The following is a 27,629-nucleotide window of genomic DNA, read 5'->3' on the forward strand; positions in this document are numbered from 1 at the left end:
ATTCTACTAGAAAACTCCTACAGTTGATAAACAACTTCAGCAAAGTGGCTGGATATAAAATTAACTCAAACAAATCAGTAGCCTTCTTCTACTCAAAGGATAAACATGTTGAGAAAGAAATTAGGGAAAAGATACCCTTCACAATAATCACAGAGAATATAAAATACCTTGGTGTGATTCTGTAGATTTATGTTAAGTTGATCCTCAATAAGACAGTAGGGCAGGCGGAGTGAATCATCTGGGAAGGGAGTCTTCTGGAGGGGGCAGCTTGGACTGAGTGACAGAGTATGTGTGCACGGCTCCACATTAGACTGGCATCCGTGGAGTGAGACCTTGGGTGCCAATAAAACGTTACACCATCTTTTCAATATTTACTGAAACATGACACTAACCAAGCAAGGGAAGGATCTGTATGACATGAACCTCAAGTCTCTGAAGAAAGAAATTGAAGAAGACCTCAGAAGATGGAAAGATCTCCCATGCTCATGAATTGGAAGGATCAACATAGTAAAAAAGACCATCTTACCTAAAGCATTCTACAGATTCAATGCAATCCGTATCAAAACTCCAACTCAATTCTTAATAGAATTTGCAAATTCATTTGGAATAGCAAAAAACCCAGGATTGCAAAAACTATTCTCAACAATTAAAAAAAATTTTTTTGGGAAAATCACTATCCCTTACCTCAAGCAGCATTACAGATCAATTGTGATAAAAGCTGCATGGTATTGGTACAGAGACAGGCAAATGGATCAGTGCAATAGAATTGAAGACCCACTGTATTCATAGCAGCCTTATTTATAATAGCTAGAACACAGATGTCCTTCAACGAAGGTATGGATACAGGAATTGTGGTACATTTACACCTTGAAGTACTACTCAGCTATTAAAAACAATGACTCCATGAAATTCCTAGACAAATGGAGGGAACTTGAAGCTATCATCCTGAGTGAGTAACCTAGTCACGAAAGAACACTCATGGTATGTACTCACTTATAAGTGCATACTAGCACAGAAAGCTCTGAATACCCACGAAACAATTCACAGAAATTATGAAGCTCAAAGAAAGAGAAGGAAGACCACAAGGTGGATGCCTCAGTCCTTCTTAGCAGGGAGAACAAAAGACTCATGGGAGGAAAGAAATGGACAATTAGAGGAGCAGGGATTGGAGAACAGATCATCCAAAGACTACCTCACCTGGGGATCCATCCTATATGCAGCCACTAAACACACGCACTATTGCTGATACCAAGAAGTACTTAGTGGCAGGAACCAGATATGGATGCCTCCTCAGATGCTCTGCCAGAACCATACTGATACAGAGAAGGAAGCATCTTGTACAGGTGAAGATCTAGTTCCATTAACAGTGAACTAGCTTGGTAAGACTGTAGATAGGGAGCTGGAGAGACAGCCCAGTGGTTAAGAACACTGACTGCTTTTCCAGAAGTCCTGGGTTCAATTACCAGCAACCACATAGTGGCTCACAACCATCTGTATTGGAATCTGATACCCTCTTCTGGTATGTATGAATACAGCTACAGTGCACTCATATAAATAAACTAAATAAATCAATCTTTAAAAAAGAAAGACTGTTGATATGCTGTTGTATTCTGATTAAACTTTGTATCTTACCGAAAGGATGATTATGAAAAGATCATGAACAGAAGCTTAATAACCATTTTGTGAACAAAACTGGAAGAGATTAGATTTTTTTTTCTAGTTTAAATAAAGACACATTAATGCCATTCAGCTGTAAAACAATCGAAGTATTTTCAATCAAAAATGGTTGAAAGTTTGCTTGGTGTAGGGGATGACCTAAGGTTTATTTGACATAGTCTTTTGTGTTCATTATCAATTATATACTCTCAGAGAACATTGTTTCATGATTATGACCATAATTACAGTTATAGTTTAATGCAACTGGAAGTTAATATGCTTAATGATAACATCTAAACTGTAAAACGTGAAACATTATAAATATATGCTGATTGAGTGGATGATTACATGAATTAATTGTTATACTTAACATTTAAAAAAATAATACATACTTGTCTTTAGATTATTATAGGTTATTAACAGATAGGACTTAATAATGAAGATAGAAGTTTAATTAATAAATTAGGTTTTTATTTTGCTGTTTTATGAAATCCTTAAAATACTTTTGTTTGCTTGAACTTTTAAAAATATCTAAGCTAATATGTTCTTCCACATAATTTGGCTTATTAGCTATTTGTGTTTTCTGGACTATCCTGACCTCATGCTGTTGTGAAACACCTTGGTTTGCAGTAAATATATAACATTATCCATATAAACGGTCCTCATTTATAACTATCTAATTACTTTAGGACTAGAGAGACAGCTCAGCAGTTAAAACCCTGTACTGTTCAGGCAGCAGGCCAGGGTTCAGTTCCCAGCACCTACTTCAAATGGTTAACACTGTAGTTTACTCCAGGTCCATACTCCCGGCATTAAGAGATTTTATTCTTATCCAAATGACTCAACTGGTTCATACAGATGCTCTGATTTTCAGGGACAAGAATCACCCTCAGCACAAGGTACAGGTGAATTAGACTAGCCTTCTGCCGAACAATGAAATGCAGGCTAAGACAGAGCAGTAGGAATGCTGTCAGGCTGCCCCTTGGTGTTGGTGTGCATGCACTGCCCTCATCCTCTGTTACCAACAGCTATTTGTCTGATGGAACAGTGTTGACAGAACTTGGACTTGTGCCAAACCTCCTGTTGAGCAACTAGGTGGAACAGGCTGGCTGGAGGGAACATTTCCATTTTAGGAAGCAGCAGTAGAAAGATACATGGAAAGAAGGGTGGAACACACTATCACTGCTGCTGATATAAGAAATGTTTGTAAGTTTTAAAGAAAAAAGACTCTAAGAATGTTGAATAAATGGCCAATGTGTGGTCAAGAAGTCACCCAAATAGTTACATGAAAACTATGTCTTAAAGCAAGCAATGGCTGCCTTGGGTGTGCCTGCAGCTGAGTGAGCAAGGTGCTGCTTGGTCTTTTTATATCAGGTAGATTCAGTAACAGAAGACAAAAACTGAAGACAAAAATAGCAAGTCCTAGTCTGCGACAGGCCTGACAACTTACTATGCCAATCAAAAACCACATTCAGCTTATGCTGTAAATATAAAAAGCAGATGGAAATCAAATTGCTTGCCTAATTGCAGAAAAGAAGTATAACACAAGACAGTTTTATTAAGCTAACTAAGGGCAAGTGGAAACAGTTTCATCAATAAACCTCTTTCTTTCTCAACACACATGTCTTTATTCAGTCTCAGACTAGAACCCATTGCTTTCATCTGTTCCAACCTCTGACTTTATGTTTGTACAAGAGGATGCCCACTGTGCTTTCTTCAGTGAGGGGCCATCACTGTTGGCCACAAATCTTGTGGATGAAACATCTGTTTGTCCATAGTGCAATGATCAACAGATCCCTGATAGACATTTAAAGGAGCCTTAAAAACCCAGAACGAATTTTGAAGCATCAAACATGGAATTATACACACACACACACACACACACACACACACACACACACACACACACTGATTGTACTGGAGTTTAGCATGCTGTAACTACCAAGAATAATTTCTTCTCCATGTCTTTTTATAAGCTAACCAAAAAAGTAACAATCATACTGCTTTTACGTTAATCAGTCAATTTATGATCTCACAAAAACAATGCCTTCACTGAGTTTGTTTTGAGTGTTTGTGTCTTTTACTTGAATGGGTTCTGAAGGCAGTGACTGCTGGCTGACAAGAGGACAGTGTTAGGGAAATATGGAGGAGCTGGTTACAAAAGACATTCTCCATTTCATTGTGTAAAAGGTATATAAAATTAGCAAATAACCTTCTGGTAATTATATAAGAATTTACTTTACAAAATAGAAAAACCTAAAACCGTAAATACACAGTCCATTTCATTTCAAGTTATAGGCATAAAACAATCATTTTTTCTGGAGGAAAGGGTTAGATTCCTGACTCAAAAGGATTTGCTGTATTTTACAAATTATTGCACTTGACCTTGGTGAATAGTTGCATATATTCTTAGGCAATGTAGGACCCATCAGCTACAGGGTGATAGTGGGGAAATTAAGACATCTCTGGCCACACCTCCTTTATGCAAACACAAGTTCTGGCTTCCCCAAGGTTCTTTCTATCACAGATACATGAAGAACAAAGGAAAGCATGTATCAAGTTTTTCTTAAGTATGGGCATGTGTTAAATGCAGGGAACTATCCAAGTAATAATAATTCTACTTTTTCTTTGCTATCAAATTCTGATTTGTATCAGTCAATGAAATACTAAGTATCCAATAAAATACTAGTTCAACATTCATTTACACAACTTATTTTCTAAATGTTTTGAGAGAAGGTAAGATACTGTTATAGGTATTCACAAACAACAATGAAGAAAGCAGACAAAAATTCTTGAGACGGTTTTAAAACAAATGTCATGCACATAACCTAAGAGAGTGACAGATAATACAGAGAAAAGTGTCATAGGGAAGGGCATCTGGGGCTTTCCAGGAAGGGCACATGAGTCTGAGGAAGTTGGTGCTGTGATAAGGGAAGACCTGAGAGGCAATGAGCCTTCCCTAAGGTTCAGAACACAGTGGGGAGCCCTAAGGAAATGAGATCATGGTAAAACAGCAGGTGCAGACCCATGGAGTGCAGTCAGCTCACGTAGGAGCTTTGGAGTTTTAGAGACCCACCACTGCTTACTTGTTTTTTTAAAGCACTGATAAAGCCTGACAAATTTAAAAGAACTGCTACAGTAACATCTGCAGGTAGGAGATGGGGCAGATGCTGGCCCAGCACTATGAGCTGTGCAGTGCGGTTGCCAGCGGGCAGGCCCGCAAAGGCCTAGGTCAGGTGAGCTGGTAGCTACAGCAGCAGTCGTTTTCTTCCAGTTGTTTAGAGTTAGGAAATGCTACTGTCTCCCAGTGACAGTCCAGATCATATGTATCGCAGACTGTTCTGAACAACTGTGTGCCAAAGAAAATCACACAGAGCTGCAACAGATATTTATGACCAGGAGGAAACTGACAGCTTAGTAAACACAGGATCAAAGGTTCAGGAGGGCAGAGGGAAAGACAAAATGTAGTCATCTGTACAGGATGACAGAACAGAGGGAGGCCTATCTACCTATCTTGACTTGAAAAGTGACATACTTCATGGCATATTATAATGGCAAGCAGCTTGCCATTCTTAAAAGCTAATTACAAAACAGTTTTTCTTCCTGCTAAGAAATTTGACGTCAATTCCTTTATAATATTAAACTGAAAACAAACCCCAAAACGTTATAAACTTAGGTTTGTTTGCTTTGTCTTAGTAAGACATATACAAGCACATGACTTGGGATAACAGTTGTTTAATCCATCAATTTCATCCCTCGCTCTTTGTCCCATCTTTTTTCTTTTAAACAAGAAGTACCATCATGCTGATGGATGATTTTACCACAGGTCTCTCTAGTTTATACTGAAAGTATACGAGATAGCCTGCTTTAATCATTTAAGAGTTTTAGGCTCTGTTTTTTTTTCTTTAGAAGAGTGTAGTTCTACACTCTGTGAGAGCAGTCCCTCTTCATTTTAGCAGATACCATATCTTCTTCTTTTAGAATTATTTCTGGATACCTGAGCCTAATTACTCAGCCACTGTTCAATGGAAGATAAAATATTTACAACTTTATTATGGAACACACATGGGGCATTGCATGAACAGACATAAAACTAAGCCTGAGACGACCAAAGTCTGGACTAAAACTATATTTATGCTGCTGAAGGCAAGAAAAATTATTTAGTCTACAGTAATGAGTAAGTAGCAGCAAAACAAATATTTGGTTGGCGGTGGAGCCAATGTTTTCATTATGTGTTGTAAGCATGAAGGTTAAAAACAGGCTGACCAAGCACATTTTGCCAGCAAATAGCACATGCATTTATCACACTTTAGTTGTATACAAAACATGATTCCTAATTTATAGATTTATATGCTTTACATCTATTATATATTATTTATTAAATATTATCTGTTTAGATGTTACACAGACACATATATGTATGTTTAAATGTTTTTACATCACTCATTTGTTTAAAAAGTTTTAAAACCATTTATGGCCAATTCTTTACTAGCCTAAAATATACCATTTCCTGTCCTTGAAAGTGCTTAACAGTAGAGCAGCTTAGCAAATACCAAGCCAAGGGTTTGATACCCAATACCTTACCAAGCCAGCTACAACAAAAGTGAAAAAGAAAGTACTTTAATCTTAAATAATATATTCCACATACTAATGAATCTGTCTACATATGAGAACAAGTGCTTTGATATTTTCATAATGGTTTCAATTTGCTGACAGCTATGTTAGGAAACTAGTAATGATTGGTGACACACACACAGATACAGACATGAACATACAATTTAATAAACCGCAATAAACTTGTTCATTTAGTACAGCTTCCATCTTACAGGTAAGGAAACTAAGGCTTAGATACCGCATGACAGAGGAGCAAATAGGCCTCACAAGCATTAATTAATGTAATTTCAAACCCTATTAAAAACCAAAGTATAAGAATTCCTCCCTTCTTTACTTGTGTGCATCTATGATCATAAAATGAAAAGGAGTGGAAGTATACTTATATTGGTGTAAGAACAAAAGTTCTTTCTCTTATGACAAAAAGTATTCCACAGTAAACATGTATTATGTTTTAAGTAATGTATTTGCCTATAAAAAGAAGCAGCAAAGAACTGAAGGTCTCTACTTTTGGAGAAGACAATTAGAAGAAACAGGAAGACAAGAACATACCATGTAGAGTAGGTCTATGATTAGACTATCAGGGTCTCTCCCTGCTCTGTAAACGGTTAGAGCCCAGCAGCAACATCATAATCACCCAGTGCAGACCATTATTGCTAAGCATTCTTTCTTGGTGGTGAGCACAGCTCCTTAAAAACAGGATGATTTCAGGCCTTAGGAAGACAAAGGACAGTCTGCACCAAGAACAACTTGTTAATAAAGCTACAAGTACGTAAACACTATTAGGAATATGTCAAAAGAACACAGGGACCAGTTGGGCTTCCTGATGATGTGAAAAGCCAACAACCAACAAACTAGAGTGTGTGGAATCAGATGTCATGAGTTTATCCTGACCCAGTAAGAAAAGACAAAAAGAAGGAAAAGCTGTTTGCATGGTATGAAGTAAACTAAAGACAGTCACTGGGATCCTAAAATGAGGAGTGGGGCGTACTGTGAGATATATTTGACGATCTCACAGCTTAGATCCCAGCTAGGAAAACAAAGAAAACTGCAAAGCACATTAGAAAACAGTAAATGAAGGGAAAACTCTGACTATGAGTGTTATTAATTTCCTAACTCTGGAAAGTCTGCCAGTCACACCAGATAGATCCTAGAGAAAGCTTCTTTAGAGCATGGGATGTAGGCGCCTGAGACAGAAACTACAAAGAAAGAGAGAGCCTCAAAATCTACACAATAGAGGACACCTGGCATGTGCTGGTCATTCAAGGAGTATGTACTGAGTATGAGGCATGGGTGAATGCTGAGGATAATGCTCAGGGAGAAACAACGCAGTCACATGACAGCACAGGACGCTGCTATTACCCTTGATGACCGCACAGATCATGCTCTACAAGGCTTAAAAGAACACAGGAAGAGACACTCACTTCCGTGTAGAGAGGGCTTTTTGTGGGAGGCAGAAAAAAGAAACCAGAGAATAAACAGGAGGATTATAATATGCTCAATTGTATTCAAGTCCAAACCAAATATGAAATATTATGATAAATTGGGTTAAAAATGCAAAGCCCTGCACACACTTTTAATCCCAGCACTCTGGAGGCAGAGTCAGGCAGTTTTCTGAATTTGAGATCAACCTGGTCTATGAAGCAAGTTTCGGGCACAACTCAAAGGAAAAAAAAGAAAAGAAAAGAAAAGCCCAAACTGAGTGTACAGAACAGGGCACAGCCCAATTGCAACAGGGAAGACTAGCGCCTAAGGCTTTAAAGACTGGTGAGTAGGAGACCTGGCCAGCCAGAGAGCAGAGAGATCTCTGCGGAGTGCGCACTCTAAGCGCACCCCCAGCCCTGCCTGATCCAGGGACCAGGAATAGAACTTTGGAACTTCTAATTCCACCCAGCGACTCTGAGGCATAGAACAGGGCTCGGCCCATCTGCCACCTAGACCAGTGAAGACCCAGGGACACAGACCAGATACAAGGGAAAGGCGAGAACATATCACTGACAACAAAATGGCAAGAGGAAAGCGAAAGAGTATATCCCAAGGAAACCAAGACAACCTGGCAACTCCAGAACCCAGCTCTCCCATAACAGCAAACATAGGAATGCCAAACACTCCAGAAAAAGAAGATGCAGACCTGAAATCATACATCAAGATGCTGATAGAGATACTTAAACAAGAACGGAAGGAAAAGCAAAAAGAATCAGAAGCTTTTAAAAAGGAAGCAAGAAAAACACTCAAAGAACTCAAAGAATTAGTGGAAAACACAACCAAAGAGACGAAAAAATGGAAGAGGAAATTTAAACCGGAAATTGACACAATAAAAAAATCACTAAAAGAAAAAACCCTAGAGGTAGAAAACCTAAAAAAGAAATCAGGAGTCACAAAAGCAAGCATTTCCAATAGATTAGAAGAGATGGAAGAGAGAATCTCGGGGGGAAAAGATAACATTGTAAACATAGACAAAACAACCAGAGAAGATGCAAAAAACAAAAAGCTCCTAACCCAAAATGTCCAGGAAATCCAGGACACAATGAGAAGACCGAACCTAAGGATAATAGGAATAGAAGAGGGAGAAGAGTATCAACTAAGAGGCACAGTAAATATCTTCAACAAAATCGTAGAAGAAAACTTCCCTACCCTCAAGAATGAGATGACCATGAGCATAAAAGAAGCCTTCAGAATTCCAAATAGGTTGGACCAGAAAAGAAATACCTCCCGACACATAATAGTCAAAACACCAAGTGCCCAAAGCAAAGAAAGAATACTAAAAGCAGTAAGGGAAAAAGGTCAGGTAACATATAAAGGCAGGCCAATCAGAATCACACCCGATTTCTCAATAGAGACTATGAAAGCTAGAAGAGCCTGGACAGACATCATGCACACCCTAAGAGAGCACAAGTGCCAGCCCAAGCTGATATACCCAGCAAAACTATCAATTACCATAGATGGAGAGATGAATATATTTCAAGACAAATCAAAATTTACACAATATCTGACCACAAACCCAGCACTACAACGAATTATAGGTGGAAAACCCAATACAATGAGGGAAAATACAGCCTAGTAAAAACAAGAAAACTCCTAAACAAGAAAACTAAAAGAAGAAAAAGACACAGACACAACTCAACCTACAAAAGCAATAATGGCAGGAAACAGAAACAACTATTCCTTGATATCTATTAACATAAATGGACTCAACTCCCCAATAAAGAGACATAGACTATCAGACTGGATACATAAACAAAATCCAGCCTTTTGCTGCATACAGGAAACTCATCTCAGAGACAAAGACAGACACTATCTAAGAGTAAAAGGGTGGGAAAAAAACTTCCAAGCAAACAGCCCAAAGAAGCAAGCTGGAGTGGCTATTCTAATATCGAATAAAGTAGATTTTCAACCAAAAGTCATCAAAAAAGATAAGGAAGGACACTTTTTACTCATTACCAGGGAAATCTGTCAGGAGGAACTCTCAATCCTTAACATATATGCTCCAAATAAAAAAGCACCCACATTCATAAAAGAAACCCTACTAAAGCTCAAAAAATACATTTCACCCCACACAATAATAGTGGGAGACTTTAATACCCCACTCTCCCCAATGGACAGATCATGAAAACGGAAACTGAACAAGGACACTGTAAAACTAGCAGAGTTTGAACCAACTGGAATTAATAGATATCTACAGAACATATCATCCTAAAGTAAAAGAATACACCTTCTTCTCATCACCCCATGGCACCATCTTGAAAATTGACCACATAATCGGACACAGAACGAGCCTCAATCGATATAAGAAGATTGAAATACTCCCATGCATCCTCTCAGATCACCATGGTCTAAGGCTGGTCTTTAACAACAACAAAGACAACAAAAAGCCCACATATACATGGAAACTAAACAACGCTCTGTGAAACGATAGCAGGGTCAAAGAAGAAATAAAGAAAAAAATTAAGGATTTTCTAGAATTAAACGAAAATACAACATACCCAAACCTATGGGATGCAATGAAAGCAGTACTGAGAGGAAAACTCATAACCCTAAGTGCTTCCAAAAAGAAACTGGAGAGAGCATACATCAGCAACTTGGCAACACAGCTAAAAGCCTTAGAACAAAAGGAAACAGATACACCCAAGAAGAGTAGACGGCAAGAAATAATCAAAATTAGGGCAGAAATAGACCAAATAGAAACAAAAAGAACCACTGAAAAAATCAACAAAACCAAGAGCTGATTCTATGAGAAAATCAACAAGATTAATAATCCCCTAGCCAGACTAACTAGAGGGCAAAAAGAGAGTATACAAATTAACAAAATCAGAAAGGAAAGTGGAGACATAACAACTGAAACTGAGGAAATTCAAGAAATCATCAGATCCTAATACAAAAACTTATACTCCACAAAGTTGGAAAATCTGGAGGAAATGGAGGAATTCCTAGACAGATTCAAGATCCTCAAGTTAAACCAGCACCAAGTAAACCATCTAAATAATCCCATAGCACCTAAAGAAATAGAAGTCATCAAAAGCCTCCCAAACAAAAAAAGCCCAGGTCCAAACGGGTTCAATGCAGAATTTTATCAGACATTTATTGCGGATATAACACCAATACTCTCCAAACTATTCCAGAAGATAGAATCAGATGGAATACTACCTAACTCATTTTTTGAGGTTACAATAACCCTAGTACCTAAACCACACAAAGACCCTACAAGGAAAGAGAACTTCAGACCAATCTCACTTATGAACATTGATGCAAAAACACTCAACAAAATACTTGCAAACTGAATCCAAGAACACATCAAAATGATCATTCATCATGACCAAGTAGGCTTCATCCCTGGGATGCAGGGATGGTTTAATATAAGGAAATCCATCAATGTAATCCACCATATAAACAAACTCAAAGAACAAAATCACATGGTCATCTCACTAGATGCTGAGAAAGCATTTGACAAAATTCAACACCCCTTCATGTTAAAAGTCCTGGAAAGAACAGGAATCCAAGGTCCATACTTAAACATAATAAAAGCAATATACAGCAAACCAACAGCTAACATCAAACCTAATGGAGGGAAACTTGAAGCAATCCCACTAAAATCAGGGACTCGACAAGGCTGCCCACTCTCCCCCTACCTATTCAACATAGTACTGGAAGTCCTGGCTGGAGCAATTAGACAGCAAAAGGAGATCAAGGAGATACATATCTTTTCAGAAAGGAAGAGATAAAAACATCACTCTTTGCCGATGACATGATAGTGTACTTAAGTGACCCCAAAAATTCCACCAGAGAACTCCTACAGCTGATAAACAAGTTCAGCAAAGTGGCTGGATACAAAATTAACTCAAACAAATCAGTAGCCTTCCTATATTCAAAGGACAAACATGTAGAGAAAGAAATTAGGGAAAAGGTACCCTTCACAATCGTCACAAAAACTATGAAATACCTTGGTTTGACTCTAACTAAGCAAGTGAAGGACCTGTATGACAAGAACTTCAAACCTCTAAAGAAGGAAATCGAGGAGGATCTCAGAAAATGGAAAGATCTCCCTTGCTCATGGAATGGAAAGATCAACATTTTAAAAATGGCCACCTTACCAAAAGCAATCTAAAGATTCAACGCAATCCCCTTCAAAATTCCATCCCAATTCTTCATGGAATTGGAAAGATCATTGTGCAATTTCATATGGAACAAGAAAAGAACCAGAATAGCAAAATCCATCCTCAACAACAACAAAACATCTGCGGGAATCACTATCCCTGACCTCAAGCTATATTACAAGGCAATTGTGCTGAAAACTGCATGGTACTGGTACAGAAATAGGCATGTGGATCAATGGAATAGAATAGAAGATCCAGAAATGAGCCCTCATGTATATGGTCACCTGATTTTCGACAAAGGAGCAGTAAACATTCAATGGAAAAAAGACAGCCTATTCAACAAATGGTGCTGGTCCAACTGGCACTCAGCATGCAAAAGAATGAAAATAGACCCGTTCTTATCTCCTTGTATAAAGCTCAAGTGTAAGTGGATCAAAGATCTCCACATTAAACCAGATACACTGAAACTATTAGATGAGAAAGTAGGGAAAACCTTAGAACACATAGGCACACGAGAAAATTTTCTGAACAAAACACAAATGGCTCAAGCTCTAAGGTCAAAGATTAACAAATGGGACTTAATGAGATTGCAAAGTTTCTGTAAGGCGAAGAACATTGTCAAGAAAACAAAACAGCAGCCAACACAATGGGAAAAGATATTTACCAACTCCACATCAGATAGAGGCCTAATATCTAAGGTATACAAAGAACTCAAAAAGCTAGACACCAGAGAATCAAATAACCCTATTAAAAAATGGGGTACAGAACTAAACAAAATGTTCTCAGTTGAGGAATATCGAATGGCTGAGAAATATCTGAGGAAGTGCTTGACATCCTTAGCCATCAGGGAAATGCAAATCAAAACAACCCTGAGATTCCACCTCACACCAGTCAGAATGGCCAAGATCTAAAACTCAGATGACAGCAGATGCTGGCGAGGCTGTGGAGAAAGAGGAACACTTCTCTACTGTTGGTGGGGTTGCAAACTAATACAACCACTCTGAAAATCAGTCTGGCGATACCTCAGAAAATTGGACATAATACTATCTGAAGAACCAGGTATTCCACTTCTGGGCATATACCCCAAAGACACCTTAGTACACAATGAAGATATATGCACCACAATGTTCATAGCAGCTTATTTATAATAGCCAGAAGCTGAAAAGAACCCAGATGCCCTTCAGAAGATGAATGGATACAAAAATTGTGGTACATTTATACAATGGAATACTACTCAGCCACCAGAAACAATGACTTGACCAAATTCTTAAGAAAATGGCTGCATCTAGAGAATATCATTCTGAGTAAGATAATCTAGTCACAAAAGAACAGACATAATATGCAGTCAGTGATAGTGAGATGCTAACCCCCAGCGGCTCGCACTGCCCCAGAAACAACTCACAGACTGTAGGAAGTCCAAGAAATAAAGAAAACAAAACAAAACAAAAAAAATCTTTACACAACAAGAAAACTTTGACTATTTTCATGTTACATTTTGTTTTGCATGTACTTTGTGCTCATTGTAACTATTGGGTTTTCGATGCATACTGTCAAACCTTTAAAAAGATCAAGTACTGACTATTCATATAGATGTATGTAAAAATTATTTTAAAATCTGAAAAAAAAGTACTGACAAAATGTATTGTATAATTTTACTCAAAAAATGCTTGAAATATGTACATTTATCTTTGTTTTGTAAAATAAAGATGTTAAAAAAAAAGAAAAGCAAAGCCCCAACCAACAAACAAAAAAGCAAAGGCTCTGTATAAACTCTCTTTTGTATGTTTTTAGCACTTCATAACCTAAAGGAAAAACTGAAACAAAAGATGACAGCTATTCATTTGAATGAAATTTAATAACCTTATTTTTTTCTCAGCCAGATTCACCAAGTTTAACACTCCATCAAGTTTTACTATTTTTCTTTTGCATATAAGCATAATTATCATCTCAACCTACTTAACAATAGTACATTTTAATGGAAAAGTGTAAAAATATGTGTCAGTTTCTAATAAGGTTGAATTAGTTTCTGTTTACTCTCCCCAGTGTGTTCTCACTTGTCTCAAGTAGAATGAGGTTTACTTTTTAATGCTGCAGTTTCTTTTTCCTTCTTGTGCTTACTGATTTAATGCTTCAACAATACAGAATATGAATAATTTCCAAAGCTAAACTGCTCTAAGAGATGACCTCAGGGAAGTGTCACTGCACCCAGCACGGCTCACTCAGCACTCCTCAGTCCCCCACAACTACCTAATACCATTGCCTTCTGGCTTCCTTTTCTGTCCCATCCTGCAAGAGGAAGAGGAGGAAGGATTGGAAAACTGCTAATCAAGGTTGAAGTCTACCACTGACCAGCCTTCTGGGACCTGGCAAGCAATGGCCCTTCATTATCAAGTTTCTCCTTGACTGGGGAATTCTAAGCCCCCATCCTCACCTCTACCTGAGGAATGTAGCCTCAAATAGTTTATGGGATCAATTTCCTTTCTTCTGACAAAACCTGTTCAGCAGAACCTGAGACTCCTGAAGGAGGAGATCCAGGAGGAGAGGGAGACCCACCCGAAGATATGCACTGAAACTGTTTTGTACTTAGCTTGGTTTCACTACATGCAAAGAGCTTTTGAAAAGGTATTTTTTCAGAGTCCAGAAATGAGGACTGAGAAGTGGTGGTGAATTCTGTTGACCTTTATAATGAATCTCAGGACACAAGAGATATAAATAATGTAGATGCCAGATCATATCTGAGAATTTAAACAAGGAGTTAAGAGCACTCCTTTCAGAAGTATGTAATAGTAGAGGTCAGTATTTGGGAAGAAGCATCAAAAAGAAGCAATGTTTGGAAATTATCTATGAAGTAATGGGAAAAAATGAACAGGGTGAGAGTCAGGGAAAACCTTTAGTGGATTCGAAGAGACTTTGACACAAGAACATGGAAGAGAAAGTTCCTGAAGACTGTGGGAAGGGATGTGGGGGCTAATCTTAAAGTGTCACTTTATTTGAAGACAAAAGAAATATTAGAGAACTGTGTGGGCAAACAGAAACCCTGAGGTCAAGAGGAAAAACCAAGGAGAGAGATGCTAAACAGGGTTACAAGGGGAAGATGAGGTGACCCGTGAAGAACAGGCACAGAGGCAGGGTCTGCACCTGGGATATAAGGACAGGAAACAGGCAATACACATAGGACACTACTCTCCCATAACGTGACAAGCAACACATCACCTCAACTGAAAACTGAATCTAAAAAGCACAGTACCAGTTCAATTTGACTCAGCAATTTATATAAATTTGTGATTATATATGGCTATTCACATTAATATAAACTAGCAACAACAACAGAAGGAACTATTTTTTCTACATATGGGAATAAATTGAAATTTAATTTAACAAATATTGACATTCCTTTCTTTTGATAGTTTCTAGGAATTTATGTTGGTTTTGAGAGAAACATTAAGAGCCCAAGAGTTCAAGGTAAAACCCAGCTCTAAGACTGAGAGGTCAGAACATTCTAGATAGGCATTGTTTGAAGGTGAATCTGAAGTTAAGTACTGCTTTTTCTTTTCCTTTATTTGAAATCTGTAGCCTAGTAATTTTCCTTCCACACAGACATTCTGAAAACCAACCATTTTCCTGGTAACTAAAAGCTAGTAGAATTTCCAATACCTGACATTATACTGAGTATTTACTTCTTTACCAACACATCTGTATTTACTGTGTCCCACTGGAATATAATCCTTAGAGAACAGACACTTCAATAGTGTGTTTGTTTTACAAATTATCCTGAAAAAATTATTAGACTGTAGAAAGTCAAAATATGAATTAATTAGTAGAGAATGAAATGTAGACTCCTAATATGTATAACAAAATAGCAAATCTGATATAAATGATTTTTACGATTAAAAAATTATTATTTCTAAGAATATCTATATTTGGTTTACTAGATCAGTAATAACAATAAGATATAGTAGTGTCAAAAATTTATTAAATTCTTTACTATTTAGATTAAGTCAGGCACGCTGGCATTAATCCCAGCATTGGGGAGGCAAAGATTGGTGAATCTTTGAGTCTGAAGCCAGTCTGGTTTACAGATGGAGTTCCAAGACAGCCATAACTATGTTTAATTTGCTATCAACCCTGTTGACCCTTTAGTTAGGTACCACATTTTCACTTTCTGGAGCTCTCTTATACTTTCAAGCTGGCTTGTTTATTATATTTTTAAGTCATTTTAAAAATAGGCTAGGTGCATGCCTTTAATCCCAGCACTCATGAGGCAGAAAAGCAGGCAGATCTCTGAGTTTGAGGTCAATCATATCTACAATTAGAGTGAGTTCCAGGAGAGCTGGGACTACATAAAAGAAACCCTGTCTTGAAAAAACAAACAAATAAAAACACCTCTCCCCCAAAGTGGGCTAGATATACTTCACCCTTATTGTCTTAATCTGAGTTTTTGTGCACATGAATTTTTTAGCTTTTACTCAGGGTGACTGAGTTATATTTTTATGTGTTAATTCTGGACTCCCCCTTCAGAATTGAGGATGAAAGTAAGTTAATAATCCCTCTCTACTCCAGGGGGTTTATGTTTGCTTCTATTAGACTTTTAGAGTCACTTAGGACTTAAGACCGTTTGCAATAGACTGTTGGCTGGAAGACTCACTCAACTTGTTGGAAGGTTACTTTTTTGTAAGAAATTTGGACACCCCTATTCTTGGCATCCAATACTACGTGCCATGATCAGGGATAGTAAGTCTTCCTCTGCTGAGCACGAGGTAACCCAATTTTATTTTTGTTCTCCTAGCCCTATAGGATGAGGTCCTTTGGCTAGTCTTTTGTTAGATTCTTTCTGCTTTCGGAAGACTTTGGGTTTTGTGAGAATCCCACAATCAATGTTCAAGTCACCAAAAAATGTCCTTTGGACTAAGACCAAATAAGTACTTCACATATTCTTCACAGTTAACACCTTTACTTATTCTCTGGTTTAAAATATTACTGATCTTTTTGCAAGCCACAGGTGCTCTTGAGAAGCTGTTCTTATATTCTATCCATTTTTGTTGTTGTTCTTCTATGGGAAGATCAATTTAGACTTCTAGTTGACCATGTTGCCAGAAACTGATGTTTTCCGTAAGATGTTACTTTTTTAGTTATCATTCCAAAGTTATATATTTAAACTTTAGAAGTTTGCCTGTTTATGATAATAATGCATTAGAAAGCACTCAAGTTTGCTGAAGGGGTTCTAGAAACAATTCTTCTAGTCAAAAATCACAGTAGAATTTTATAATAATAAACTGTCTCATGTTGGATCACACTGGACTCCTAAGTGGAGAAAAGAGCACTGGTCTGGGGACCAGGGCACTGGTGTTAACTCTCCCACTCTACTGGGTGATGTTCTCTGAGCCCTGGCAATGGTGAGCCTTTGACTTTCTGATGGGCAAGGCTGGCTGATGATCTGATCAGAACCCAGACTATGATGACTACACACATGCAGTGCAGTGTAACCAGAGCACACTCACTATCAGAACTTTTGATCTTAGTACATTCTTTGAGGCTACCTTACTGCCATACTGTAAATGCTCAACAGCATAGTCTGAAGAAGGGTTCTACTCTGTTATGGCCATTTCCTAAAAACAATAAGCATGTCTTAGGTAGGGTTTTATTGCTGTGAACAGACACCATGACCAATGCAAGTTTTATAAAAGACAACATTTAAATAGGACTGGCTTTCAGGCTCAGAGGTTCAGTCCATTATCATGAAGGTGGGAACATGAAAGCATCCAGGCAGGCATGGTGCAGGAGGAGCTGAGAGCTCTATATCTTCATCCAAAGGAAGCCAGGAACAGACTGGGCATCCTCAGGCAGCTAGGAGGAGGGTCTCCAAATCCACCCCCAGAGTAACACACTTCCTCCAACAAGGCCACACCTTCTCATAGGGCCACTCCCTAGGCCAAGCATATGCAAAACATCACAAAGCACAAAAAGTGTACAATGTTCTTGTACCACCAAAGTTATTTTTAAATTATTTAAAGTATTTAGATATAAGTACTTAGAATTTCATTATTCTTTTGTCTGTTGTGACATTTCCGGTTGACTGATGTAATTAATAATATAATTTAGTAATTATCTGATTTTTAAGAAAAAAATACTCAGACTTAAGAGCTTCAATTATAACACCTGCCAAGAGTTTTTGTGAGAAATCCTGAAAATACAACTATTTAAAATTGTTAGCACATTGTATCAGTTGTGTAGGAAAGCCAATTTACTATTTTGCAGATTAAGCTGCTCCAAGTCAGTTTTAATGTAACAGGTTCACACCATGGAGCTGTGAAAGATTCTCCTTCCAATGTGACTTAGTGTTGCAGTGTGCTGAAGATATTTAGCATTCCCATGAGTTACTGTACACGTTTGTCATTCTTGGCAATGTCACAAACACACACACACACACACACACACACACACACACAAATATTACTTAAAATAAGATCTTGATAATAGTCTGGAAAAGTTAAAACTGTATTTCCAAATGGGAACACCATTTATAGCCAAACTTTTAATGATATTAGTGTTTTGTCCAAGAGAATCTAAATTCTAAAACAAATCACTCAAGCAGCACAGGGATGCACACATAGCCCCCATCATTTCTTTTACTTTCTATGTGGGAGAATCTAGTTATTTCAATTTAGGATCCAATAAGCAAAGTGTCTGCAATGTTTCCTTGCTGAATTATCATAAGCCACTTGGGAAAGGAAGATGTGACATACTACTAAATCAATTAAATATTGCTTAAAGTGAGATTTTTTTTTCTTTTGAGTGAACAGTAGAGATAACTCTCAAGAATGGATTCCTTGGCTTATTGATGCTACACATATTTTATATCCTAGCCTTGAGAGTCATGAGAAGTTCTTTTATTTTTATCTTTATACAGATGGTCCCTATATTCATCATGCTCTATGATTTATGCTGGCTAAAAGTATTGATAATTTGCACATGACAGATTATAATAAAGTCACATTAGTATAAGAAAGTTACAAAAATATCGATGTTTGTGTCATGAAGACAAAGTCTGGGAAACAGGTATTAGATATTAATCATGGCTGTGCTGGTCAACAGGATTATATGGATGATCTTTTTTACTTTTATGCTTTTCCACAATTTCAGTATTTTGCAAAGGATATCTATCTATCTATCTATCTATCTATCTATCTATCTACCTATCTATCTATCTATCTATCTATCTATCTATCTATCTTCCATGCATGCATGCATCCATCCATCCATGCATGCACTATCTTTGTTTGAAGCAAGGTCTCACTAAGAAGCTTAGAATGACCTGGAACTTCTGACCTTCCTTCTTTAGCTTCCTATCTGCGGGTATTGCAGCTACGATTCTTACGATTTCCATGATGCTTTAAAATTTTGCTTATTTATGCATTTATCTACTTATTTATTTATTCCCTCTCTAGACTTTTCACTGAAAAACATTACTACCCAACTTTTAAAATCCAAGTGAAAAGCATGCATTCGTTCTGTGAATGTCAAGAAGAGGCCTGCAACCAGTGATTTATTATGTGGCATGGCTGTGCCCAAGATCCATGGACTCACAAGTTAAAGAGGGTCTGTCACGTACATTCCCAAATGATCCACGTCTTTGTATAACCACTAAGGTATATACAGCCTGACATTTGCTAAAGACCTTTACTGAACATTTACTTTCTTCCATGTACTTGAAGCATACCACATGTTTGAATATGACTTCTAGTAACAGAATTAAAGAAAAAAACACAAAGTAGTGGGCTAGACAGATCCACAGAATAGCCCCTGCTTTGACTTTCGTTTTGCTGATTTATTCCTTGAGTAATATCTGAGACATACACTACACACTATATTAGATAACTTCATGTCAACCTGACACGTTAGAATCATTTTAGAAAATTTAAACTAAGAAACACCCCCCCCCCCGCGCCGGTATAGCATTTTCTTGATGATTGACAGTGTGGGAAGCAGGATGGACAAAGAAACAAGCAGTGTTGCTCCGTGTCCTCGGCTCCACGTTCCTGCCTTCAGCTCATGCCCTGACTTGCTGTGATGATGGACTGGGATGTGGAAATATAAGACAAATAAACTCTTTCCTTCCAACGTTGCATGTGGTCGTGGTATTTCATCAGAGTAACAGAAACCCTAACGCAGACAGTGTTCCATCCTTTTAGATAGAGCTGCCTATGCCTCATTACGTTAAGCTGTTTGGAGCCTTAAATGAGAAGAAACAAATGATTCCTGGCCTGAAAGACTTTCTATGAATCAAGCACAAATATACTTCACATTTTACTCAAACAAGGCTAAAATTAACACCTGCACGAGGACAAGACTTCTGGAACTTTTGCCTGAGTAGTTAGTGCCTGGGGAAAGGACCAGTGTTCTCAGTGAGAACTCAATATGTGTGCTGTCAGGTTAGTAGAGAGTAAACATTCAGTTAATCTCTCTCTCACACACACATCCACACACATCCACACACCTCCCCACACCCATACACACCCACACACACACACACCTACACACACACCCACACACACCCACACACACCCACCCCCATACCCACACACACCTACACACACCCACACCCACACACACCTACACCCACACACCTACACACACCCACATCACCCACACCCACACAGCCACTCACACCCACACCCACCCACCCCACACCTACACACACCCACACACACCCGCCCTCACACCTACACACACCCCCACACACACACCTACACCCACACACACCTACACACACCCACATCACCCACACCCACTCACACCCACACCCACACACACACACACACACATACACACCCCCCCACACACACCCCTCAGTCAAGTTCAGAACCCCTCTTCTGACTAATTCAGTACTAAGAGATTGAAATGGCCTGGTGTATTGAGAAGTGCATTGTACCGTGGAGGTGCATTTCCTTAAAAGGCTTTGAAATCGTCCCTTGATTTAGAAACTCAGATCGCCCTCTCCTCTCACTTCTGGCAAGAATCACAGAGCAGATATTGTCTGCTCTGAACTTTAAGGGGGTCTGACACCTTATCTTCTTAAGGCCCATTAAAGTATCTGTCTAAAGCTTTACCTCTGTGTGACCATGTTCAGGTTGTTACTACTTCTGAGATAATGAAACTTAAAGAAACCCAGAAAGAATTTAGACACAATTTAATAAAAAGATTAAATATTTTAGTAAAAACCAGAATGAGCCAACACAGAAAACCAATTCTCACTAATTCATTATAAATGTTATTTTAAATTTATTACCTCCACAGCACTCCTGCGCACAACCAGGATGGTTCACAGTGAGACTAACGAGGCTCCCAGATTGTAAACAAGGGTGCTCTGCAGTACATCTCTTGACACTCTTGGTATCTACACACACTACCTTCCTTCTGTACCTAAACTGAGGTGTTTCCTTTAAGAATTAACCTCAGATTCTGTAATCAACTGAGAGAAGAAACAATTTTGAGTTCTGCAATCTCACAATAATATGAAAAATTGGGATGACTCTACTAATGGTTTTATTCCTTGGTATTTGACTTAGTTAGCTTACCACTTAGTTATTATCTGCAGTCTTTCTAAAGTAAATAGGCCATTGAGATACCTGTAACCAAGTCTAACAACATGGGTTTGTTCTCTAGGACCCACACTGTACAAACAGGCTATCAATTCCTGCAAGTTGTCCTTTAACAACATGCATGTTCTGTGGCATGTGTATACCCACAGACATACATGTACACACACACACACACACACACACACACACACACACACACACACACACAACGAATACAAATTAAAAGTAAACAGAAGACAAGGCAAAATTACCTGTTTCCTCTTAAGTGTACTTATGTCTATTAACAGATAATAATGTGTGACTCAAGGAATGGCGAAATTTATCTCTATAAAGGAAGAAGAATACAATGAGGCCATATTTCAAAGTAAATTGCATAGTGTGACAGAACAGATTTTAAATGACTAGTTCGGTCATCAGTTATGAATATGAATCTGGCTCAGGAAACTGGATAAAAATTATAAAACCGGAGGAATACTAATCTTCTAATCAAAGGCTTCCTAAGATGCTGGAATCTTTCAAGTACCACACCTATCAGAGTACCAGATTTAGTGGGAGACATCCACTCATGTAAAGTATTTAAATGCACAAGAATTAGAATGCTGGACTTTCTTCATCATCTAAATTTCTTCCCAAGTTTAACTTAATCCAACTACTGCACCCTAAATTCTAACATGAAGTGTGTGTTATCAGCATGTGATAAGACTTGCAAGATGAATTCATGAAACCAGGAAGTTTTCACTGACATTTAAACGAAGGTACGTAAACTCACGCATTCAAATAGAATGTGAAAGCAGAACAGCTATCTGTTTTTTTCTAGCACATTTAAGATTATTATTTTTACATAGGATGTAATTTTTATTAAATGTTTCTCAACAATAAAAAGCCTGAAGAATATATAAGGTGTTTTATCCATAGACTAACAACAAGAGAACTGAGTAACTAAGCCTTAAATAACTTCCCTGCTAGTAACGGAAAAGTTTTACTATTTCCTTATGTTTTGAAAATATACACTTCAAGATAATATTTTAAAAAACCAAATATTCTTTGTGTGTGTGTTTAATGTATATATGTATGTGTGCATGTGTGCATGAGGACATTCATGCATCTTTGTGCTGCAGTGTGCTGTCAGTGGGCAGCTCTGGGGAATTGACACCCTTTACAAGAGTCACAGAGAATATAAAATATCTTGGGTGACCCTAACCAAGCAAGTGAAGAATCTATATGACAAGCACTTCAAGTCTTTGAAGAAGACCTCAGAAGATGGAAAGCTCTACTATGCTCATGGATTGGAAGGTTTAACATACTAAAAATGGCCATTTTACCTAAGGTAATCTACAGATTCAATGCAATCCCAGTCACAATTCCAACTCAATTCTTCAGAGTTAGAAAGAGCAATTTGCAAATTCATTTGGAATAATAAAAATTTCAGGATAGCAAAAACCATTTTCAATAATAATAATAAAAAAAACCTCTGGGAGAATCACCATCCCTGACCTCAAGCTTTATTATAGATCACTTTTGATAAAAACTGCATGGTATTGGTACAGAGTAGGCAGGTACATCAACGGAACAGAATCGAAGACCCAGAAATGAACCCACACACCTATGTCACTTGATCTTTGACAAAGGTGCTAAAAACATTCAATGGAAAAGGACAGCCTCTTCAAAAAGGGTGCTGGTTCAACTGTCAGTCAGCATGCAGAAGAATGCACATCCATCCATTCTTATCTCCTTGTACAAAGGTCAAGTCCAAGGGGATCAAAGAACCTCCACATAAAACCAGGTACACTGAAACTAACAGAACAGAAATTGGGGAAGAGCTTAGAACTCAACTGAGGAATATTAAATGGTTGAGAGGCACCTAAAGAAATGTTCAACATCCCTAATCATCAGAGAAATGCAAATCAAAACAACACTGAGATTCCACCTCACACCAGTCAGAAAGGCTAACATCAAAATCTCAGGTGACAGCAGATGCTGGTGAGGATGTGGAGAAAGAGGAACACTCCTCCACTGTTGGTGGCGCTGTAAACTGGTACAACCACTCTGGTAATCAGTCTGTCGATTCCTCAGAAAATTGGATACAGTACTACCTGAGGACCCAGCTGTACTACTCCTGGGCATATACCCAAAAGACGCTCCATATAACAAGAACAGAGGCTCAACTATGTTCCTAACAGCCTTATTTACAATAGCCAATAGCTGGAAGGAACCCAAATATCCTTCAACAAAGGAATGGATACAGAAATTATGGTACATATCCACAATGGAGTACTACTCAGCTATTAAAAACAAAAAGCTTAGAATACCCAAGAAACCATCCACAGAACTTAGGAAGCTCACAGAGAAAGAAGGCCAGAAAGTGATGCCTCAGTCTTTTTTAGAAGGAACAAGAAAATATTCATGGGAAAAAATAGAGGGACAAAAGAGGATCAGGGATTGCAGAAAAGAGCACTCAGAGACCACCTCACCTGGTGATATGGCCCATATGCACCCAATAAACCCAAGCACTATTGCTGATGCCAAGTAATGCTTACTGGGAAGAACCTGATATGGATGTCTCCTCAGAGTCTCTGCCAGAGTCATATAGATACAGAGGAGGATGCTTGCAGCTAACCATCAGACTGAATACAAGGACCCTAATGAAGAAGCTAGAAGAAGAACTGAAGGAACTGAAAGAGCCTACATTCCCATGGGAAAAACAAATTTATCTATTAACAAAATCCACCACAGTCCCCAGGGACTAAAATACAACCAATGAGTTCTCATGGAGAGACCCATGGCTCTAGGTGCATATGCAGCAGACAATAGTATTCTCTGGCATCATTGGGAGGAGAGGCCTTTGGTCCAGTGAAGGCTCTTTTTCTCAGTGTAGGGGAACGCCAATGTGCCGAGGTGGGAGAGGGTGGCTAGGAGAAGGAGCACCTTCATGGAGGCAATGGGTGGGGGAGGGGGGATGGGATTGTGGGAAAGGGATAACATCTGAAATGTAAATGTGGAGAATATCCAATTAAAAAATTTAAAAAAAAAAAGAATTACCAGTTAAGTATTTTGGTCTCTTCAGATCACCATGTATAGAACATGAAAATTCACAGGGACGACAGATCTCTCTTAGATAAAAATTTGCCATTTGAAATTATCTAGGCAGGTCTGCGTGGAGCCATGGTTGCGGGTCTCTGTTCCGCAGGATGGAGTTCGTGAAAGTTGTCAAGAATAAGGCCTACTTTAAAAGATACCAAGTGAGATTTAGAAGGTGGCGAGAGTGTAAAACTGACTACTATGCACGAAAAAGATTGGTGATCCAGGACAAAAATAAGTACAACACACCCAAAGACAGGATGATAGTTCGTGTAACAAACAGGGATGTCATGTGCCAGATTGCATACGCCCGCATAGAAGGGGATATGATCGTCTGCACAGCATGTGCACATGAACTTCCAAGGTACGGTGTGAAAGTCGGCCTGACGAACTATGCTGCAGCCTATGGCACTGGCCTGCTGCTGGCCCGCAGGCTTCTGAACAGGTTCGGCATCGACAAGATCTGAGAAGGCCAAGTGAAGCTGACTGGAGATGAACACAGTGTGGAAAGCACTGACGACCAGCCTGGTGCCTTCACTTGCTATTTGGATGCAGGTCTTGCCTGAACTACAACCGGCAATAAAGTATTTGGGGCCCTGAAGGGAGCTGTGGATGGAGGCTTGTCTATCCTTCATAGGACCAAATGATTCTCTGGTTATGACTGAAAGCAAGGAATTCCATGCAGAGGTACGTGGGAAGCACATCATGGATCAGAATGTGGCAGACTATATCTAATGGAGGAAGATGAAGATGTGTATAAGAAACAGTTCTCTCAGTACATTAGGGACAACGTAACTCCAGACATAATGGAGGAGATGTATTACAAAGCTCATGCTGCTATCAGAGAGCATCCGGTCTATGAGAAGAAGCCCAAGAGAGAAGTGAAGAAGAGGTGGAATCGTCCCAAAATGCCTCTTGCACAGAACAAAGACTGGTTGCTCAGAAGAAGGCAAGCTTCCTCAGAGCTCAGGAACGGGCTGCTGAAAGCTAAAGCAGTTTTCTATGAAGATTTTTTTCATAAAGACAATAAACATATTGATCAAACAGTTAAAAAAAAGAAATTATCTAAAGGCTTTAGAATATTGTTTACCCGTCTCTAAGTGTATTGCTGAATTAAACTGTTATATATTGCTAACAAGTTCAAGAGAAGAAATCTAGTTTCCAGAATGCTCAAATAACTTAATCTTGGACTGAAATAAAATGCTTTACAAAAGCCAGATATGCAGTTCCACAGCCCAACTGCAAAATCTTTTCTGAATAGGTTCAGAAGAATATTCAGCTTAACTGATGTAAAACTCTACAAAGCCAAGGTCAAATAACACTTTCCAACTTCTTTTCATGTGCAGACCTTACTATTCAGAAACACACACAGGAACCTCTGGATTTGTTCCCAGAGTTAACCTTGGAATATCTATTGACTGGGAAGGCAGGCTGAGTTCTGAAATGCACTAAAAGACACTCAAATTCTACTTTGTTTCTATAACTTTGTGTTGTAAGATGGTTTTTGATATCATTTATAATCCCAAGAAGTAGTTCTACTGCTTAAAAATGTCAAAGAAATACTTTTTTTCAAATATTTTCAAAGTAGTATTTTGTGAAACTCATAACCTTTCATAATATCAATTTTTATTACCATATCATCAACACTTGACAATTTTAAAATTCAACGTAGGTTTAGAGAAAATACAATTCCAATAAAAAGGTAATCCATAAATTAAACGACAGGCTCTAGGAAAAGCTGCACAAAACCAGACACACAACATATATAGTTATAATATAATAGGTTTTGTGGCTTTATGCTCTTGTATCACAAGAGTCAACATAAGTAAAGTGTTGAAGTTCTGTTTGTTGCTATGTATTGTAATGCTAAAATTTGTACCCTTAGGCCTAAGAGTGAATTTTCAAGTTTATAGATTTTGTTGTGTAAAACTTGTTCTTTAATGTAAAACCATTTGTTAAATAAATGATGGCTACAGTCGATTACTGGAGAGCTTAGAGATAGGTGAGTTTTTTAGTTACTAGGTTGAGCTTGGCAGAAGGAGGACAAGGGGGAAAATGAGGAGGAGAGAGGAGAAGGTACCATGAGAGGAGATGGACCATGAGCCATGGTCAGAAGAAACAGCAAGTATTTGGGGAATAGCACTGGGGAGGTAGCCAGGCCAGAAAAGTAGATTAGAGATTAGTCCCAGGTAATTGTGAAAGCCAAATAAAGAACCATCTCATTATTTATAAGCTAGTTGGAAATGAGCTTACATTGGTTGTACTACACTACAGTCCCATGGGATCAGATGTCCTATTCTACTATGCAGATGTAAATACAGACAAAATAGCCCAAAACATGAAATACATAAACAAATCTTTTAAAAGGGGAGAAATAAAAATAGCCCACATAACTATTTAAACACTACTAGGAAGGCATTGCAAAGTTATGCTTCCTAGAGCTGGAGAGACATCTCAGCAGTGCTTTTTCAGTGGTCAGTTCTGAGACCAACGTCAGGTGGCATACTACCACCTGTAACTACAACTTCAGGGCATCCTATCACCCCTTAGGCCTATGTGCATACCTGTACACATGGAGTGACCATCCCCCCACACAAATACACATGCAAACAAAATAAATATTTTTGTAAAGCAATAGGTTCCTAACAAGATCAGAATCAATATAAAATGGTTGTTTAGTGTCTAGCTGTTGGTCTGTAAAGTCAAACAAGAATGAGACTTGAGAAGAGACTTCAGGTCTGGAGAAAGACAAGTAGAACAGAAGTTAGGAAGTAGAAAGTCACCTTAAGAATGGAGGCAAGTTGAAAGGACACAGGAACAACCTTAAAAGAGTTATTCATGGCTAATGCTGAAAAACAATACAATTAAACCATAAATTTGTGATTCTGAAATGAAGAATAATATGGATCTTCATAACCCCATACTGAAAAAAAGAGTAGAAGGTCCCTTTCTTTTTTCTTCCTCTGTATTTCTAAAGAGATTACTTATATTCCAAGTAATGAAAGTAGCAGAAGTCAATGAAAACAGAATGCCACTATTACAATATTACAGCAAACAACTAAAGGAAAGATTTACCATCTACTGGTAGACTGTA

The 27,629-nt window shown here is 38.3% G+C and overlaps 1 protein-coding gene and 1 pseudogene across 2 annotated transcripts in view; one reads left to right on the plus strand and one right to left on the minus strand.

The window, feature by feature from the left end:
* The window catches only part of CWC27 (CWC27 spliceosome associated cyclophilin), a 176,252-nt gene that overhangs the window by 44,965 nt on the left and 103,658 nt on the right, over positions 1-27,629 (minus strand). The window lies entirely within an intron of this gene.
* On the plus strand, positions 24,646-25,526 carry LOC308433598 (large ribosomal subunit protein uL18-like; annotated as a pseudogene). Its single transcript has one exon. The product of its transcript is annotated as a large ribosomal subunit protein uL18-like (transcript).

This window comes from Micromys minutus, assembly GCF_963924665.1.
Source record: "Micromys minutus genome assembly, chromosome: 20".
NCBI classification, from domain to species: Eukaryota; Metazoa; Chordata; class Mammalia; order Rodentia; family Muridae; genus Micromys; species Micromys minutus.